This window comes from Capsicum annuum, chromosome 12, assembly GCF_002878395.1.
Source record: "Capsicum annuum cultivar UCD-10X-F1 chromosome 12, UCD10Xv1.1, whole genome shotgun sequence".
Taxonomy (NCBI): Eukaryota; Viridiplantae; Streptophyta; class Magnoliopsida; order Solanales; family Solanaceae; genus Capsicum; species Capsicum annuum.
Genome location: NC_061122.1, coordinates 86,365,875 through 86,378,603, shown reverse-complemented (window position 1 = coordinate 86,378,603; position 12,729 = coordinate 86,365,875). Strand labels below are relative to the sequence as shown.

Sequence of the window (12,729 nt, the reverse complement as noted above, 5' to 3'; positions counted from 1 at the left end):
ACCATCACACCCGTCTCTTCTTATCTCCACTTTTTTCAAGTTAGTTTATGGACTCTGCTAGTGTTTTGGACTTCAAAAACTCAATTCTATGACTCTGTGGTTTTCTTTTTTTTTTTTTCCCTATCTGGTTTGCTCACATTGTGTTCATTTGAGCTGAAATTTTTAGCCAAAGTTTCAATTTCTTACCCATCTGGGTCTGTTCAAGAACTCACTATGGCACCATCTTTTAGCTGGTGGCCGGAAGAGACTCATAGGGGTACATCCGTGGTAGTGAAAATGGAGAATTCCTACAACTGGTCCATGGTTGAGCTTGAAGGATAATCGGAGGATGACTTTCTGCTACCAGACGACGATGTTTCAATGTCTCCATACATACCGAAGAACCAAACCTAACCGTACTGAATTAGAAAAAGACCATGTTACTCCGTTTAAGCTTATCAAATATCTTGCTAGATACCACAGCCAATTGCCTTAAAATGTTAATTTGCTGTTGTTGTTTTTCCCAAATATCACCAATTTGTCTTATTTAGTAGAAGGCTAATTTTTGAAAGAAAAAGTATGTGGTAAAGTTTTAATCTTTGGTTTTGTATTTTCTTGCATGAGGTTCTCTGTATTGCATCTAACCAGAAAAACATGCGTAAGAAACTTGTTGCAGTCTCAGTTTTCTAGTTTAAATGAAATGGTTCTTTTCAATACTCCCAACATGTCTTAGCAAAGGGTTATTGATTGATTAATTATTTTCCTTAGTGTTCATTACACTTGTTTGTATAGTTTTCTTCATCTTGTTGAGAGTTAGATATTTGCATATAATGGTAATCTTCGTTCTCTTTTGCAGAAAGTAAAGAAATTCTTTCTTGCTGAACCAAGCATTGGGAAACCAGAAGGGAGCAATGAGAAAAGAAATTAATCCCTGTGAAGTCCTAAAGAGTGTCTTCTGTGATGTTAAATTTGCTCTTGATTCTTCTAATTTAGAGTACCTTGGGAACCTTGCCTGTTCAGTGGAATAGAATTTTGCCTTCCTATTGTAATGGAGGGTAGAATTTTCTTTTTACCTGTATAATAATTTCCATAAATATTTCATTTCCTTATTGTACATCATCCATTTTACAGTTTTCTTGATGACCACATGTTAGTCTCCTATCTTCGACAGATGATTTAACAAAGGTGTTAGGGTGAACCATAAAAGCAGGTGCAGCTATGCTGATTTTTTGGGCGAGAAGCATTCTACTAATGGGATGATTTTGGGCACAAGCTCAAGCTAACCTGCCAAAAAGAGCTGTCTAAATTGACTGCAGAAATGCCCAAAGTTCATGGGTATAGATATGTCTTTTAAATCTGGCTTGCATTACTGGTAAATATTGGGATGATCCTCGAGGTGCATTTAGTAGATAGTTTACATTATCTTAACTCTGAAGGTTTGAATCAGTAGGGAAGAATAGGAAATGGTTATTTATAACGAGGTTATTTTTTGAAAACATTTCTTTCTATACTCGAAACTTGATTTCAAAACCATATTCAAACTAAGACACTATTATCCGTAAAACAAACTGTAACTAAAATGAACTCTCAAAAAGAAGACAGACAAAATTGTTCTACAATGGATGTTCCATGTGATCTTATCTTCAAAATTAATTTTACCACTTTCCTATTTTCGTAAAATCTGATTTTTATGGAAGTTTGATTTAGTAAGCAACTACAGGTGAAGTGGAGCTAAAAGTTGGGTAGGTTGGGTTATGACTTGTTATTTGATTCATCTTGACCCAAGTAAGCATTCAGCGAACTGGGTCATGATCCATGTATTGCCTTAACCTGCTTTGATTCCCCCAAATTCAATCAACTTGCCCATGTCCACCTTTTTGCACACCACTATCTCACAGAGTACAGGATCATTGGTTAGAGTTTCGCGATAATTTTTTTTTTCCTTATATAATAACCATCTGGAGAAAAGACATAAAATGGTTACTGAAATTGTCCCGAATTAGTAAAAAGACACTTAAACTTTACGGGCGACCTATTACACTACAAAACTTGTACAAACCTTTGTAAATGGACCATTTTGAACGATTTTGAGCCTTTGCGTGTTGTCACGGCTACGAAGCGCGTGAATGAAGAAAATTGTCAGCAACCAATAATTAGAAAATGCCGTGTAATTAAATTTGACAATTATTTTAGAAGCCCTTCTTCTTCTTTTTAAAAATCCAATTTCGCCCGACCTCCATTGTTATAGCCTTCGAGATTGATTTCAAAATAAAAAAAATTACTTCCTTCTCAATCCAATCTCAACAAAATTAGCCTTAAAAGATACGATTTCTCATTTATGTTCTAAATTTTCTTACTTTTCAATCTTTGGAACTTTAATTTTGTTTTAATTTGCTTAAAATTTTTGGAAATCAAGTTTTATTTTCTGATTAGGTTTTGAGGAAAAAAATTCAAGCAATTTATCTTTTTCTATTTCTCTTTCCTATCTGGTTATTACAGCTGATTTTAGTAATAGAAATTATGATTTTATAATTATCTAATCAAAATCGAAAAAGGTAATTTTCATATTTTATTTAGCCCTATTAATCGATTGTTGTAGATTTATTTTAAAAAAAATAATGTTAATTTCTCATATTTCTTATTTTTTTCAAATACAAAAAAAATTATTCAGTGCTTCTTTTTCTCCTACAAAAATGGAAATTGAAAGTAGTAACGTGGTGGAAATATCTCGATTTGAAGGTAAGTTGAAAAAGAGGTGATTTCAATTTCAAATTTAGTTCGGTAGTAACTTGTGTATTTTGATTTTGATTAATTGATGGTAATTTGAGTATTCACATTTTGATTATTCAATGGGTTTGATTTTCATAAATTAATTAGTGATAGTTTGATAACTATTTTGTTACCCTACAATAGAATTGGTGACTATTTTAGTGAGGGTGAAAATCGGGTGGCTATGGTGGAGAAGTTGAGGGAAAGAAGAAAGGGAAAAGAAAAAAAATTCTTTATTAATGAGTTACATTTAACTAACTAAATAAATAATAATATAAAAATAAAAGAGTACTACACTTGCTGACTTTGAAAGTAAAGCTGGTGAGAAAATACGTCAAAAGAGGATATTTGTAATGATTTTAACTAGTTTTGTGAGGTAATACGACGCCCGCGAATTTCAGTTGTGTGTTTATGTCTTTTCTCTAAGCATATATATTAAAAGCCCCATACTCCATAACTGCATCCATCCCGCCACATACCTTACGTTACGTAAAATGTTAGAAAGCACTTGTACATCAAAAACTATTACTAAGACCATAGATTAACATATCTTCAAAAAACAAATAGGTCCATATATTTGTCATTAAGAACAATGATATCATCGGTCAGATTAATAAAACTGAAAACTCAGCAACTCTGGTTTAATTGATTATCCCACATGAAAAGAAAACTGAAAAGGTACAAATATATCCCCAAACTTTAATAAATGATGCAAATATATCCTTCGTTATACTTTGAGTACAAATATACCCTTGTCATTAATGGAAAAATAAAAATATACACTTGCCACTAATGACTGTACACGTGTCACCATCTTATTCGATTGTCCTTTTTAATTTATTTTATCCCCAAATAATTAAATCCACCCTAAATTATAACCCATATTCGGTTCTAATAATTCAACCCAACCCAATATATACAGAATTCAAGAGACAACACACGCGTCTCAATTCACGCGTTCTTTCTTCCACTCTCATGCTCTCACTAACCCAAAAAACCTTCCAATATCACCAACTGGATTAACTTTGCTATCGTTGATTTTTCTACTATATAAATTGCTCACAAAAATTTGATCGTAGTAACATCACTTGCAGATGAAGACTAGTCCGGCAGAGCTCTTTGATAGCTTTAGAAAAGTTTTGCTACCAATCATGGCATTATTGCTCTTACTTAAGATTAGTTTTTCTTCATTTGATAATACCAACTGATTCTTTCTTGCAAAATCTTGAATCAAGTCTCAATGGATTACTCCTTGTTGATCAGTCAGTGTGTAATGTCGTTAACCAAATGCTGTCTCTGGGGATTACTAGCACTAACAATTCAGAAAAGGCGTTGATAAAGCAACAAACATGTAACATTTTTGTGGGAAAATGGGTATCATATCCAAAGGAACCATATTATACAAATGAGACAACTCTGTGATTGATGATAGACAGAATTACATGATGTATGGAAGGCCTGATAGTGATTTCATACACTGGAGATGGAAGCTAGATGATTGTGAGTTGCCACTTTTTTATGCTAGTCAATTCTTGGAAATTGTTCGTGGCAAGGATTTGGCTTTTATCGGAGACTCCCTAGGAAGAAATCAAATTCAATCACTGGTGTGCCTTCTAGCTAGTGTAAGAATTGAAATTTTGTGAAGTGTTTTGTAGTTTGTTGTACTAATGTACAATTTGGATGTTTTAGTTCATCTTGAATCCTTGATATGAATAAGTTCATGGATTCCATATAAATGCTTTGTACTTTATTATGTCGTAGAATTGGCAATTTTTCAGGGGTAGGTAATAGTTGCCAAAGGTCTTTTCGAAACAGCCCCTCTACCTTTCTAAGGTATTTGTAAGGTCTATGTGCACTCTACCTTTTCCATATCTTAGTTGTACTGGGTATGTTGTTGTTGGGTTGCTGTATTAAGAGTTGAACTGATAAAGAAAATCTGGTCAGTATTATTGCTTGTGCACGATGTTTTATTAAGCCAGAACCACATCAATACTATCAGAATAACATCAGAACATTAAACATAAAATAACATCAGAACATTAAACATAAAATAACATCAGAACACTAAACGAAATACAATCAGAATAAAAACCACAAGACAAGGCAAAACATAAATAACAATCAAACTTACACAATGGTTAATTAGCACATAACACTATTGAATCTTGGACGTAAATAAATCTTGGATAACACAAGTAAAATAAAAGAAATAACATACATCCAGTACTCCTGATTGCCTCAATTATCTAAATTATTGAAATGTGAAAACAAATGACACAACAAATTGATATATGATCATCAGATCACCCCTTCATATAGCCAAAAAATGTTAACTAATTCAATTCTCAAGTCATGATCACGACAAACATAGCAAATGCAGCAAAAACCATAACAATGAACTTGAAATTAGGTGAAATCCAAGAAGCAGGACCACTAAGAGAAGGAGATGAAGGAGCAGGGGCTCCCAATTCAGCTGCCAAAACAGTGATAGCAAGTTTCACTCCCTTTTCGCAATGTTTGCCTATTCCACGAATGTACCGTTTTTTCTATGGTGAAGTGAGAGTAATCACATTATTTCTAGAAGTTAGAGGGCTAACATCACTACTTGGTGTGCAACTTTTAAAGGTTTCTTGATATGCTTTATACATATTGTGAGCGTCTTTCTTATACTTATGTCACGACCCGAACCGAGGCCCTGGCCGTGACAGACATCCTAAACCATGAAGGCCCGAGTGCCCCTTCTAACTTGCAATCATACACACCATTCATATACTAAGAGGAAATGCAGAAATACATAACAAAATAGAATCATGGTCAACTTTTATTTCAAACTACTTAATACTGCAATGAGTTCATAAAGATGAAAAAAATCTAACACTAGTCTGCGAAATCTCTACTAACTGATAATAACCTCTGTCTGAAGATTGGGACAAGGCCCCCAGTCGGACCATGAATCAAAATAAAATAACAATGACTTATATAGTAGCCCTTCCGGAATAAGAAAGGCTTACCAACTGCAAATATCTGACCAACCAATCTATGGCTTAACGGGCCCTCAAAACTGAGCCTAAGATCCTGAAATATAGGGGGTCAATACAGATGTACTGGTACGCAAAGCAATCCAAATAAAATATTTATATATAACATAAGTGAGAGTAATTCATAAAATATTTTACATATAAAATATGAAAACACATGGGCATACCTTAAAGACTCTGAAACATTTCTTTGAAATTATGAACCACTCTTGAAGTTACTTCTGAGCTAGATGGTACACCCTACAATTTGTAATTCTACGGGCTATATAGAATTCGTCCTTTTCTCGAAGGCAAAGCCCCCAATCCAAGTTTGCCACAAGGATTGGAGTATCTATAAAGGGGAGACGCAAGATCACACAGCAGGGTGCCAAAATCCCCAATCAAATCAATATGTCATGGTAGTGCACAAGATTACAATGCAGGACTCCCAACCATAGTCCCAAATTGGGATGACATGAATCAAGGTACACAAAATCACAAAGCAGGGTACCATAATCTCGTGTCGGTAAATCACGGTTTCTAGCATAGAGTCTGTCAACCCGTACTTTCTTTGGGTAATCATCTAACTCTGTTTAAGCCCATTTTTAACCTTTTCTAAACATGCATCTTTCTGAATTCAAAATCTAAAAACTGAGTAAAATCTATATTTTTAGTCTGCTATGAATCTGCTATGGCATTCATCTGTTTGGTATCGTCATACCAAGACTTGCAAGTCATATCTTCTAAGCCATAAAATTTCATGTACTACTCTTTCATTTAAAACAACGTTCAGACCACCAAAATATTCAAACAGTATAAGAGAATTCACATTTCAAAACATATATCAAACCATGTAAAGATTCTCATCTTATCAACATTCCAACAAATGGTGGTCAATTTCTCAAAACAATCATGAAATTTCTTCGATTATCATATTTAGCATTTAAAACATGATACTATCCCCTTGTTCAATTCTCAACCATCATAAAATTCATATAAAATAGTAAGGCTCTTGACTCATTCTTTAAATCATGCAATTTAGGAACCCATAACTTGTAAACCAAGAAGTAACACAATGAGAGGGGAAATTTCATTAATTCATGCTCTCAATTCATATTTCAAAACTCCAAACACATACAAACATATATACTAACAAAAATCAAATTTAAGGGAAGGCCTCAAGATCAAAATAATATTATCAAAACGGGTTCACAAAGAATAATTGTTAATGTAAATCTCAAAACCCTTTTGTAATTTCATGGCTTCTCAACATTCAAATATCATTAAAACTATTTCACCATTCCCATGTAGTTTTAGAAAAATCCCACGTACCTTATATTGATTAGTTTGGGGATTGGAAACTTAATCTTGAGACCTTTCTTGAGAATCTTGAATTGAAAGACTTGAATTCTTGATCTTTGGGGAAGAAAAGTTGAATCTTGTTCTTGGAGGTGGCTAGGGTTTTCTTTTGAGAGAAAATTGAATAAAGAGGCAATTGATTCTCCTTGGGGCTGAAATTTTATGTTATGGACGAATTTTGGGTAAGGAAAAGTGACCAAAGTTCTTCTAGACCCATTAGAAACTGAAATAGCGTGTGAAGCATTTTCGTAATGCGCAGCCCGACGTATCGCATCACAATCGCATCGGCTTACTGCCTCTCACTGAAAATGCCATAACTTTTGGCTCGGGTATCGAATTAAGGCGAAATTAGTATCGTTGAAAAGCTAATTCAATTATGTACAATTTGGTGTGTCTTGAGCTGCAAAATTCTATGTGTATAGAAAGTTATTCATGTTCAAAGTAGACCCTTGTAGAATCGAATGTCAAACTTTGGATGAATGAAAGATTCTTAGCTCAACTTTGCTCTAAGTGATTTTTATGAGCATTTTCACCTCATAATCACTTCATACACTAGGAGAAAGATCATGACACATGAATTTAAATATAAACTATGAAATTAGAGGTTACACACATAGGAACGACGGTTTGCTTTTTAGCTCATAAATGAGGGGTGTTACATTATCTCCCCCCTTGGGATCATTCGTCCCCGAATGATGGGTATGGACTTGTTGAAGTTATAAAAGTGTAGAATAAAGAACGAAACCTCGCATTGAACATTTTTCTCTAACAAAATATGCAAAGGCATCAAACGAGCTTCATGATAACCCCTAGTGAACGTGAAAGAACGAAACATGGGATAATGAGACTTTACATAGGGATGATCTTGCACATGAGTTATATAAATCATAACCAATACAACATAAAGCAAGGGTTTATTTGATGATCATAGAACTGATTTATATTGGTACTAATAATGAAATAAGATTTCGCGAAAGATAGGATTAGAAGCATTCTCTACCTTACAAAGTACCACAAATAGACTTAAACTTAGAGGCACTAATCGTCTACACCCCAGACAATAAATAACATACTTCACACTCGCCAACTTGCAATTCTCCAACCACAAGAATTTGAGTCCCACTGCTTAGTACTGCTATGTTGAAGCCTAACTCATAGTTAAAATGTGCTAACTTAAGCTATGAGACCCTGTACTTTACATCCCTTTAAGAATATTTCTTCACCTTATCACTATCAGCAAACACACTCGAGATTTAATTTAGAGAGTACTAAGCACATAGCACATAGGTTCGTATTTTCAGCAGCCACAATATTTAAGCCTAATCATTACTACACCCATTACATGGATCTCCCCACTAAGACCAACAATTTCAATCACTCTCACAAATATTTTTACCACATTCCTCCTTCTTAGCTATTTTATACAACAAAAGTTCATCTCTTTCTTTTTTCTTTCACCTATAACCTTAGCTCTAGAATTCACATTAATTTTTTCACCTTCAAGAACATCTACTCCCCTACCTAACACATCACCACGCTTCCACAGCCACCATCATACTATCATACTGAGGGTCATTAAGGGACCCAAGCATAAATGTCATGAATGGAAGTAAAACTGTTAAACCATAACTTATTGCACTACTCAAGTAGGGACATGAAATGAAGATACGATATAATAGACACGAAGTGCTTCATATATCAAGTATCTGGATCATAAGTAGAGAGTCATTCGGAAGAAATATAATACAACATGAATTCTTAGGATAGAGCACTGTGAGAAAATATTGGTGCACATATCAATATAAAATAAGGGAAAGAGACTGAATTACCCTTTTGGACCAGAAAATCAATAAGATAAGCTGGGCACCCGACGCGTTAAGTGTCGCGCCGCGTCGGTCCCTACCAACGTGATTCCTAGCGCGATGCATTGACATCACGTTGGCCCACTGTTTTGATCATCCAAACATGCCTCAAACATTGTCTGAAAAATCTGAAACTTTCTTGAGACACCCCCTTTACACCCCTGATCATGAATCAACTCAAAAATCTATGTCTCGGGGTCAGGAAGATTAATTTAAAAATCATGGAAGTTAAGAGCTCATAAATGTGACTAAGTCTTTTAACAATTAGAAAATTTTTTAAGTTGTCAGCTCTCCATACATGTAGCGAAGAGTGGTATTGAGTCGAGAATGCTATGGGATGTTACATTACAACTAAGACAAAGATTGTCGCTTGAAGCGATTGCTCCTCATTTAAGGAACTAAGATTTGCCATGAGTTGCATAAACTTTATCACTTTGGCTAAATCCGACATAGGATGAATCAGTGACATATAGAAACATATTTTCTTAGGACCAAGCATGCTGAGAGACATAGATTTTCATGGATCACGAACAACATCACATATGGCTTGAATACATGAAAGACTGGATTACTGAGGGACATAATTGCTTCTAGTTTGGAGGTCAGATATAAACATAAGGTCATAGAGAAATCGAACCATAGGCATAGGCATGACTTGAACAGATAGCGTAAGACATTAGCAGGATACTCTCCTAAATTGAAATAGGAGGAGCTTACTTGAATAAGAATTGATTTATCATGTTTCTTACTTGAAACTTGACACTACAAGAAAATTCGGGAACTACTTTAATCCATTATCTCCCCTTTAGATCAATGTCACACTCCTAGGCTTACGGACATATCCCCTTATCAAATCTATAACCACAACTCTCCACAATAATTTTAAATAACAACACACTAATTTATTTCTAGGACATGCCCCTTTCAAGAACACTAATCACATCTTTCTCTAACCCCTAAAATCGTCGACTTACGACTAACATTATCATGGACATAGATATCCATGCTTCTGAATACTTAACGCCCTATCTTCAACTTCTTAGGATACTAGCATTACTCCTTTAATCACATCACTTGCAGCTTAACAAAATTTGTACAACAATACCAAAGGCTCATATTATCTACCTACATTTCCTTAATTCAACTTTAAATAATGCTATACAACAACTCCCCAGACTTCTCCATACTGTAAGATTTCAGATGACAGCTAGGTACACGTGATACTCGTACACATTACACCTTATCAAATAACATGCTACCTCGGGGTTCAACTTATTCTTATATACTCATGCTCTTATCCACTTAATGATTCAACCATAACTCATCATTTTTAGCTTTAGTTCTCATGACTATATACGTATCACAATTATCCACTCTTTTTTCACAAGTTTCCAACCTAAGCTATTTCACACCTCACGTCAAGCTTACTAATTCATTTCCATAAAACATATATCACTAATCTTAAGTTACTATCCCTTTTTACCATTACACTCCACATCTAAAGTTCAGGCCTATTGTCTACCTTCAATTATATACCACCGGTAAAGCGTTCCACATACTATATAGTCTATCAAATTGGGAAATTAACCCAAATGCTTCACTTCACTTAGCTACTACCTACAATCACAACCCCGCTATAACCTCGCTATTACAACTCAAAATCCACTACATACCTTCTCACATGAAGTACTAGTTTACGACTACTAGAGAAAGAAAAATCAAGGGAGGTAAGGTCACATAATAGGGATAGTCGATCTTAGTCTCATATTATAACCCATTACGATCTTATAAACATATTTCACTTTCTCAGATCATAGTTACTCACTCATGCATACGTCACAATTACCTTCAAAATTTAATAAACACCAATGAGTCTCTACCCATAACCCATTGAATAATCTACCCCTTTCCACTTACCACTTATAAATGATTTCTACAACTACCATAACTATCCACTTTGAGCTCCTTCCCTATTTTGAATAAATAATAATCATATCCAGTCACTTCCTTCACAGACTACCATACAATGTACAATTATTGCTATCACATTAGTCTATCACTATAAAATAGCAAACCACCCCTCAATCAATGGTTAAACAACTAAAACTATTTATTTACACAAAAGTCACCTTCACTCTGACTTCTAACCTTGTGACTTCATATCACCAACTTCTTGGCCAATCTCACTACCAATAGGTCATGACACTTAACATATACTACTACTCAACTGGAAATACAGTTCCAACCTTTTGCTACACATTATTACCCTTATGCAATACATCTGCAATCAGAATTTTGAAAAGAAACTGAATACACGTCATACCTCAGGCTAAAAAGAATGATTTCATCAAGATAAAGGTATACACTCGAATCAATACACCTTGAAGCACTAATAGACTCCACTCAAGTCCTTGTGCTATCTCATAACTTTTATGGATAACTCAATTAGAGAGAACCACATCGTTGGGGGAGCTAGACTCTTAGACTTGTATCGCCTCGACAGTGAGGCATGGCCCATGAAATTAGAACAAGGAATGAATTTGGATAACTTTTTTATGGACAACTCTATAGCATGAACTAGAGTATGAAATAATAAGAAACAACTCCTAAATACCCAGTAACCTCCTGATTATAAGTGTGGTGCACAACACACCCATAAGCAAGACTCTACTAGACACGATTTCGCAGACATACTGGGACCATGAACCGTACTCTAATATCAAGTTTTTCACTACCCAAACCGCGGCCTGGCCGTGATGGACATCCCGAACAATGAAGGTCCAAGCACCCCTTCTAACTTGCAATCATACACATCATTCATATACTAAGAGGAAATGCGGAAATCATAATAAAACGGAATCATGGTCAACTTTTATTTCAAACTACTCAATACTGCAATGAGTTCATAAAGATCAAAAACATCTAACACTAGTCTTCGAAATATCTACTAACTGATAATAACCTCTGTCTGAAGACTGGGACAAGGCCCTCAGTCGGACCATGAATCAAAATAAAATAACAATGACTTATATAGTAGGCCTTCCAAAATAAGAGAGGCTTACCAACTGCAAATCTCTTACCAACCAATCTACGGCTTAGCGGGCCCCCGGGACTGAGCCTAAGATCCTGAAATATAGGGGGTCAATACAGATGTACTAGTACGCAGAGCAATCTAAAATAAAGTATTTATATATAACATGAGTGAGAGTAATTCATAAAATATTTTACATATGATATATGAAAACACATGGGCAAAAACTATGAAACATTTCTTTAAAATCATGAACCACTCTTTAAGTTACTTCTGAGATAGATGCTACACCCTACAATCTGTAATTTCGTGAGCTATATGGAATTCGCCCTTGACTCGGCGGCCAAGCCCCCAATCCAAGTTTGCCGCAAAGATTGGAGTATCTATAAGGGGGACACGCAAGATCACACAGCAGGGTGCCAAAATCCCCAATCAAATCAACATGTCATGGTAGTGCACAAGATCACAATGTAGGTCTCCTAACCATAGTCCCAAATTGGGACGATATAAATCAAGGTACACAAAATCACAAAGTAGGGTACCATAACCCGTGTCGGCAAATCACGGTTTTTAGCATACTGTCTGTCAACTCATACTTTCTTCGGGTAACCATCGAACTCTCTTTAAGCCTATTTTTAACCTTTTTTAAACACATATCTTTCTGAATTCAAAATCTGAAAATCTGAGTAAAATTTGTATTTTTAGTCTGCTA

The 12,729-nt window shown here is 35.0% G+C and overlaps 1 protein-coding gene across 1 annotated transcript in view; it reads left to right on the top strand.

The window, feature by feature from the left end:
- LOC124889803 (retrovirus-related Pol polyprotein from transposon TNT 1-94) overlaps positions 1-1,125 on the top strand; it is a 9,926-nt gene extending 8,801 nt beyond the window's left edge. Inside the window, exon 2 of the transcript XR_007048703.1 lies at positions 836-1,125. The gene's annotated coding sequence lies outside the window, so the exon portion shown is untranslated. The remainder of the gene's footprint in view (positions 1-835) is intronic.
- Positions 1,126-12,729: the final 11,604 nt, after the last annotated feature.